Source organism: Aulonocara sp. 'chitande type north' Nkhata Bay, linkage group LG6, assembly GCF_057382095.1.
Source record: "Aulonocara sp. 'chitande type north' Nkhata Bay isolate Kocher_YH1m ecotype deep benthic linkage group LG6, A_spYH_male_GT1.1, whole genome shotgun sequence".
Classification (NCBI taxonomy): domain Eukaryota; kingdom Metazoa; phylum Chordata; class Actinopteri; order Cichliformes; family Cichlidae; genus Aulonocara; species Aulonocara sp. 'chitande type north' Nkhata Bay.
In genome coordinates, this window is record NC_141349.1 from 10144251 (window position 1) to 10152741 (window position 8491).

Here is an 8491-nt window from a genome sequence, read left to right on the forward strand (position 1 = left end):
ATCAGTGAAAATACTGACATTAGTGACGTTAACCCTTGACTAAGAGTTTCTTAGTCAATTGTTAATGGGAAACACATTTCCACACCACCATCTTCTAAGCTGTGATGCTACATGTGCAGCAGCAAACGTCCAATTAGTACCGATCAGAAGGTTGGAGGTTCGATCGCAGCCTGATCTGATCTGTATCTCAAAGTATCCTTGGACACGATACTGAACCCCAAACTGCTCTTTCATGTGTCCATCAGAGTATGAATGTTAGATAGAAAGAACTTAGGTACAGAAAAGTGCTTGTATGAATGGGTGAATGAGGTGTATAAAGTACTTTGAGTGCTTGAGTAGAAAAGTGCTATTTAAGAACAAGGATGTGCAAGAATTTGCTAGACACGCTCTTCTTTTTCCAAAACTAAAAATGTTATTTCAAATTTGGCAGCCTGTGTGTCAAAGAGACTGAAGAGTAACTAAAGGGCAAAGTCCAGGAATACAGCCAAACTCAGGAGATCAGTTAGGAGCACAACTGAGCAAAGGTGATTCAAAAAAAATGGAGAGAAACTCTGCCATGCAGTGCCATGCTGAGCAGACTGGTTTACAGCCACAAGAGAGACTCAGCGTTCACAGATCATAAAATCTTCAGGGAGCAAAGCTCTCAGAGAAGCTATAATGCAATCCACAGATAGAATACAGTCAATAAGCTCCAAGTGAAATGTTAAACAGTGCATGGATAGCTTTTTGTTCAGCTTTTTCTTCGTATCCTTTTTCCCCCTTTCTAAAGTCTCTTCAGAGGCTTTGCAATTTGTCAAACAGCAGCTGGTAAAAAGGCTTTTGCAGTGAGGCAGGGAGCCTGTTCAAACCAGATTATGCTTGATTTGATGACTGCAGAGAACTTGGGGCTGACAGCTCAGATTAGGATCGGTTCTCCCTTGAAAAGGCATTAGTGTGTTCTGTCATGGCAGGATTTCTGTTCAATGTGCAGGTAGATTGAAATCAAAGGGCACCAAAGACACCCAAACCTGAGGGATCATTACGTGACACCCAAAGCATCTGAGCAGTCTTATTCCTTCATCTGTACCAAATTACTCAGATTCACAGACGTCGTGCACAGCAGACCTGCAATACAACGATGAATAACAGGAGTTACGCCTGCGTTTGACAGGTCAAAATGTCACAGGGAGCAGTTCAGTTAAGTTTCATTCCCCTCCAGAAATCACTTCATGCATGATTATCAGGAACCTTTGAGTAATGACAGCACTTAAGTGAGTGTTTCCTTACCATGTTCCACTTTGTCACCAAGTTTTAGGATGAGAATGTTTTTTTTCTACTTTATTTTTTTTTATATCGTTGTTATTATTTCTGTTGTAATTTGTGTTTGTTTTTTGTTTGTTTGTTCAGTTTTTCAGCCTTGTTGCATTTTTTTCTATTTCCGTTGTGTTTTATTCAACTTCTGTTACATTTTGCAGGATTTTGCAGCTTTTTCTATTGACGGGTGTTTTCTTCAGGGCCACCATATTATCATTATCTTTAAAACTGCATTTGAAACTTAATGCTGAGTTTTTACTTTCTGCAGTTGAAGTTATCTAAAGAAACTGTGTGTGGGTGCAGCTGAAAAAACGTCTTTTGGCAAATAAAACAGAAATTCTGAAATCCTCTACTGCTTATATCAAACAGAATAAAAGAAACCAAAGCTAAACTCTAAAAGATTATTTATTTCAGCTTGTTTACAGTTATCCACACCTCACAGCTTTTTATGGGTTGATAGTTTTCCTGATCCAATCTGCATACTCAGGATCACAGAGGTCCATGAAGGCAGCCGGTGCTCTGCATACAAAGTCTGGATCTCCCACAAAAGAAGAGACCCCATAAATCCTGCCATTATGAACCACTCCTCCACCAGAGTCTCCCTGCAAGACAGAAATACAGTTTCCCAGGTTTATAAAATCTTTCTGTATTTTGAATGTTTAATAAATGCAGCTGTGAGCTGAGGGATCATGCAAACTCACTCGACATATATCTTTCCCAGGACTTTGTCCACAGAACCAGTGCTGATAGCTCTTGACTCGGTGGACCTCGGGGAATTATTTCTGTAAAATATCATTGAGCTCTGTACAGCTGACAACCTCAGTCTCTGCACAGTGAAGAGAGGGTGATTCACCAGGTTCTAGAAAAAAGGGACAATTAGTTCAGCTTAAAGCACTTTTTAAAAAATGATGCAGATTTGTATTTTATGCAGAAATGCAGCAGAAAGAAATAAAATGGTCTGAGCTCACAGGAAAAGCTTGTTTTTGCTTTGAACACATTAGAAATGAAGAAAAATACAATTTCAGTACAAATATCTGCAACATCTCTTTACTAATAAAGTAACAGTTTGGATGGTTTGTTTTCTTTTTTCTTAATACAACAAATTTGTTAAAAATCATCTTCCTTCTTTTCTCATTAGCTAGTCCAGTGGTGGCACCATAACCTGCGACCTCAACTCTGGAATGACACAAGAAGTGTTTGGACACTTTTCTCTCCTTTTTTTGTCAGTTACATACAAATACATATATTGATTGTTTTGCACGTTAACTTTGAAATGTTGCCCTGAGGCCTGTACTATGAAGCAGGATCTCATCTCTCCAGGTAACTTCAGAGTTCTATATGAAGGATTTTGACTTCTTACCAGAGAAAATTGTAAGAGTAACCCTGACCTGCTGTTATATTAGTTATGTCCTTTATAGAGTTTTAGTCACCACTTTATCATCACGCACCACACCTGGCTAGCATGCTTGCACTGTGCTTGCTCAGCGCATTGGGACACCATTCAAGCTCACTGCAGCACATGCTACTTCCTGTTTTAAAGGGCCTTGTAGCAGCCCTTGTTACATGCGTGGGCACGGAGCGTGAAGCAGAAAGCACAGCTTAAAAGAGAAGTTGATATACCCGGCGGCGTGACACTGACTGGTGTTTTACGTTTTCTCAAGCCAGCTAACGCAAAGTAAGCCAAGCCTTGTTGAATTTTCTTTGTACTATATCCCTCTGGTTAAGTTCAAGTTTAGAGATCATTTGTCCAGAAAAGCAGCATCACCATTCCTGGAAGATCCCTTGAAACTTTCAACTTTAGACCCTCCTACTGTACTACATGGACAGTGGGAGGGGCTAAAATTCTTCAATAGCATTTTTTCGTAGACATTTTTCAGTTTGCAGCCTATGTTTAAATTCTGTTGTTATATTAAGTTTTATTTTCTCTTAAACTAATAAACAGCAGAAAGTTTGCAGCTGACAGAATAAAAGCTGAAACTGTCTTTCAAACATTAATTAAATGAAATACTTAATTATCCATCCATCAGATTCTCCTGTGTAATGATAGGTCATGATGTCAGTCAGGATTTTTGCTGTCTTTTTTTTTTTTTTTTTTTTTTTGCCTGTCCCATTTGGTTCTTTAGCCATCAGAATTGTTGTCTGAAGACCAACAAGGATACCCAATGGATTTACTTTGCCAAATGGATCATCGTGGCATTGCCGTATTGGTCCATTTGGTCGATCTTTGTTTTTATTATTTATTATATTTTATTTTCAGATGTTACAGACGGGACAGACATGAGTGAGGGATAGGAAAAGAAAGAGGAAGGAAAGGAGAAACAGAAGGGGAGAGGGACAGTGAGAAAGGGGGGGGAGAAAAAAAATCTCCTGGATCACCTGTTGAGAGAAAAATAGAAAACAAGCAAAAAAAACAAAGCAACATACTAAACACAACACCATCGCATTAATCTAGCTAAGTGTAAACAGCAGTAAATACTAAATATTCAATGTTGTTGTGCAGCACGCAGGACAGATGTGCTTCGAAGTAGCGGCCAAGAAAGGTGTAATTTGGGTCTACGAGCAGTGAACACCCGTGTACATACCTGTGTGGATCAGCGCGCTTGTATTCCAAAGGTTTCTCCATGTAACGATCTGCTAGGGAGTGTGGGGGGGCCACAGCCCCGTCCTCCAGGGTGTGAAGCGGGTATGGAGGAGGTCAAAACTCCAGACATCCAGAGGGCCCCAGAACACAAGAGACCATGGAAGACCAACAGAGGGGCAGCCGCGCCACTGTCCCAGTAAGAGCTGAGGAGAGTCCCAGATGAGGGTTCACTCAGCAGCCGCGGAGCAGAAGCCAGGGGGAGTTGCAGTGACGCGCCCATGAGCTCCGCCGGCCCCCAGCTGCGCCTGAGTGACCGAGCCCCAGGCCGAGAGGCCGGGGGCACCCCACCTCCGAAGGGGCCCGAGCGAGCCCCAGGCTCCAGGCCCCGATAAGCGGCCACCAAGGAGTGAGCCGGTGTGTACCTGGACACCCACCCCCAGACACAAAGAACCACCAACGCACCGACACCTGAGGGAGTCCGCCACCGGCAGGGGAAGTGGTGGTGGGTGGAGATAGGCCTCCAAATCTTGGAGGACCTGAGGTGTCCCCAGAGAGGTGGCGTCTGATACCCAACCTGACATATAGACACAGACATACAGGCACACACAGACACAAACATCCATTCCCACCCTCATGCTCTCATGTGCACTTACTCCACACTCAACCAACGTGGAGACAGACATAAAGAGACGCTGTACACACGATCACACTCCCCAAGCGTACTCTACAAACCGGGTCTAGGTACCCTTGCCCCTGGAGGGGGGAATTGCACCCAGACCCAGGTGGTGTTACCCTTTTCCCTGCGGTGGGGAGAGGCAGACCTCCCCGACTCCGTAGCAGCAGGGAGGCCCCACACCCCAGACCGCAGTCGGACGGCCAACTTCTCCTAGCCCTCCCGCTCCAGCAGGCCGCAGAGAACGGGGGTGGGAGAAGACTCCAAACCTCCCTCCACCCGCTCATTGTAGTGTTGATGCATGTGTGTTCTAAGGTGCAATTAAAACCCAGGAGGGCATGGAGCTACCTGCCAAGGAGCAGCAGGTAAGCGCATAGTCCCTCCTGATAGTCTTATTGAACAAAGCATCTGAAGTTCTTGCACATTCATATAGTGCTTTTACTACTAAGCAATTTTCCACTCACACACACACACACACACACACACACACACACACACACACACACACACACACACACACACACACACACACACACACACACACACACACACACACACACACAACACTGGTTTTTCTGCAGCAGCTGTTACTTTCAGTCTGTATTATGCATTTAAACCCTTCATATTTTTCTAATATTACAGTTTTATCTTCCTTTTTAAAACCTGCACTGCCAGTATAGTTTATCCACATCCATTAGGATTGAAAGCCCTGGTTAACTTGATAACCAGGGCTTTCAATTGATAAGCAGCTTCCTGTGAGTACTTATCCTGATTCCCACTGTTGGGATAAGATAAAGGAAATATATTCTACATATGCTGAACTCACTTCACAGCACAGAGCTCAGGTCAAGAAGAAACTTTAAGAAAAAAAACTTCAAAGCAAGAAACTTTGAGCCACAGGAACATAAATGTATCATTTGAATCTAAAACTGAAGTTAGCACGACGTATCAGTATCTGTCAGAACACATGAACCTGAAGCAGAAACATCCACAACTCACAGTCAGGTAGTTTTATAGGATGGACATCAGAGCTGCTAGTAGCTGCAGCAGCATGATGTCATGAACTCTGCCTGTGCTGGTGTCTTTGTCTGTATAGATCTCAGCTTCTGCTGTTATCTGCACTTCTTGTTCCGGACCCCCTTGATGCACACTTAGATTTGCAAACATGGTCCTGCATGTGCACAGCAAACATAAAACATGATTACTGATGGTCACCATATTTTATTTCTCATCTTGTCTGAATGTATTTTACTTTTTACTGAATAGCAAAAACATGGCTACTAGACATTCCTTGGGTTAACAAGTTTTAGTTGCTGCTCTGGTCTCCTCACCCTCCTGGCTTCAGACGGTGAGCTGCAGAATCCAGCGGTCGCTGATCAAAGAGCCTCCACACAAGCTGGAAGGTCCATGTGGATAAACTGCTCTGAGCTGTACATGATACTGTCGCTCACATTCATCACCTCCAATGACTCTCTTTTGCAGAGCGACCTCTGTGTTCGCCGTCACACCTGAAAGAGGAATCCCCCGCCCACCAGGTCACTGCCAGTTTTTCTTTGTACCTGTAAAATATCTGCTCTCAGAAGTAAGGCAGAAACACACAGTGAGGACCAGAGCCATTAAATATAGATACTGTAGCTGAGCACTCGCTGATACAGAGAAAAGAGAAAAGGGCACCACACATAGTGTTGCTGCCATTCACTCTCTAATGACTGCATTTCAGTTTGAATATTGGACACTGCATAGTCACATAGTGTCATTATGAAGCTTTATGAACTGCAAAGCTGCAAAGCTCCACACATTTATGCAAAGTTACTTATCGTCTCTTTTTGCTTTTGGCTTTCATAAAGTTACAGAAGGGAAATGAAGGTAAAATATTTCTATAGAGAAAGTGCTTCACAATAATAATCAATAAAAATAAATACAAACATTAAAAGACAATAATAATATCCACTACCTAAAATTAAGTGTGTACAAATAAGTAGAGCTGCTCTTTCAAATGTTCAGAAGGCAGAGATCAGATGTAATATTAGTGCATTCCATAGATTATCAGCCAACAGCCTTGAAGACACACTTAGTCTCTTTTAGTTTTCAGCCTAGAACGAGGAACCACCAGCAGGTTTCTGTCAGAAGACCTCAGTGACCTGCACCTTATAGATGGAAGCAAATGAAGTTTGATCTCAGCTTCATGCTCTTGTTCTGCTCGTGCTCTGATTTGAATTACATGTTCTACACACTTCACTGTATCTCACTGTCAGTTTGTCAATTTGTGACATTAATTCAGAGGAATGTGGTGTAAACCAATGATTTATAAACCTAAAACAGCTCATGATCACTAACCAATGCTACCTTTGAGAAGCAATGCAGAACATATTGTGCCCTCTGTGTGGCTAATGGAGCTCTTAAGAGTAGAAGAGCAAAACAAAAGAAAAAAAAAACCTCGCTCACGAGCAGAGATGGGCAGTAACGCGTTACTTGTAACGCGTTACTGTAATCTGATTACTTTTTTCGAGTAACGAGTAAAGTAAGGGATTACTATTGCAAAATCGGTAATTAGATTACCGTTACTTTCCCGTAGGAACGCTGCGTTACTGCGTTACTAAAACCGTGATTTTTTGCGAGAATGTCTCACGACAGTGACGTAAGCGAGTGCGCCGTTAGTGACAACAGCTGTGTGCAGATCAACAATGGATCACATATCGAGTGTGGGAGAGAGTATGAGCATGCAGCGTTTAAAGCGTGGAAGTACTGACCTTACTTTGAGTTTGATTCCATAAAAAGTGACAAAAACATTAGCGTCCATCGTGCGTGGGAAGAAAACTTCTTTTTACAGCGAAAAAAAACCCTAAACTTCCAAGGAAGCACCAAGAGCGCAACGACGTAATGGGAAACTCACAGAGACACTGCCGTATCCTTCCACTGACCGCTGCACACCTGCACCAGGGTAAACCTCCGCCTACTGCAGTCCTGCTTTACAGGTGAAAATAGAGCAACAGGACCGCTGAGTCTTTGACTTTATTTATGTTCTGCTGTGTTTTACTTGCATCTATTTGAAAGAGTGAGTGTAAACACAAAAAATTATTTTATTTTATGTGCTGGAATGTGCAGAAAATAGGTTTAAATGTTAAACTCATTTATTCAACTCAGAGAATGTTGCATATAATTAAATTTTTGCTTGATGCATAAAGTTAAAAGATTAAAAATGATAAAACAAGTTAAAAAAAGAGACTTTTCCATTTGATTACATTTTGTATGATGGATTATGTAGAAAAAGTAGAATTGGGCTGAAAGATCTATCGCTTTATCACCTCTTCAGGTTGTAAATCGTGTTTTTAAAAAGTAACTAAGTAACTAAGTAACTAAGTAATTAATTACTTTTGAAAATAAGTAATCAGTAAAGTAACGGGATTACTTTTTTGGGGAAGTAATCAGTAATTAGTTACTGATTACTTTTTTCAAGTAACTTGACCAACACTGCTCACGAGTCTGCGACTGCGTGCTGACAGAGAGCGAGTGGGTTACCTCTGTGTGACTTCAAGCTGCAGAGGGTAAGGCTCTGACTGTGGTCTGCATATATGTGCCGAGCAGCAATTCAGAATACCCACCGTGCACAGTTTCTGTGAGGTTTGGCATAACTCGATGCATTGAATCATTTTCATATTATACAGACAGAATTATGCAGTAAGAACCTGCAGTTAAATATAGAAACTGTTGTTGAATACTCACTGATACACAGAGGCAAGAGAAGAGGCAGCAGACACAGTGTTCCTGCCATTCACCCTCTAACAACTGCCTTTCTGTTGAGCAAACACTTTGGCGACAGTGGGAAGGAAAAACTCCCTTTTAACAGGAAGAAACCTCCAGCAGAACCAGGCTCAGGGAGGGGCGGGGCCATCTGCTGGGACCGGTTGGGGTGAGAGAAGGAAGACAGGATAAAGACATGCTGT

At 42.3% G+C, this 8491-nt stretch overlaps 1 long non-coding RNA gene across 1 annotated transcript; it reads right to left on the minus strand.

Moving 5' to 3' along the window:
- Nucleotides 1–2864: 2864 nt before the first annotated feature.
- Nucleotides 2865–8008, minus strand: LOC147327248 (uncharacterized). The gene is made up of 3 exons (XR_015129835.1): nt 7298–8008; nt 5879–6117; nt 2865–5718 (listed from the first exon to the last, which is right to left on the minus strand). It is a non-coding gene; the product is annotated as an uncharacterized LOC147327248 (long non-coding RNA).
- Nucleotides 8009–8491: the final 483 nt, after the last annotated feature.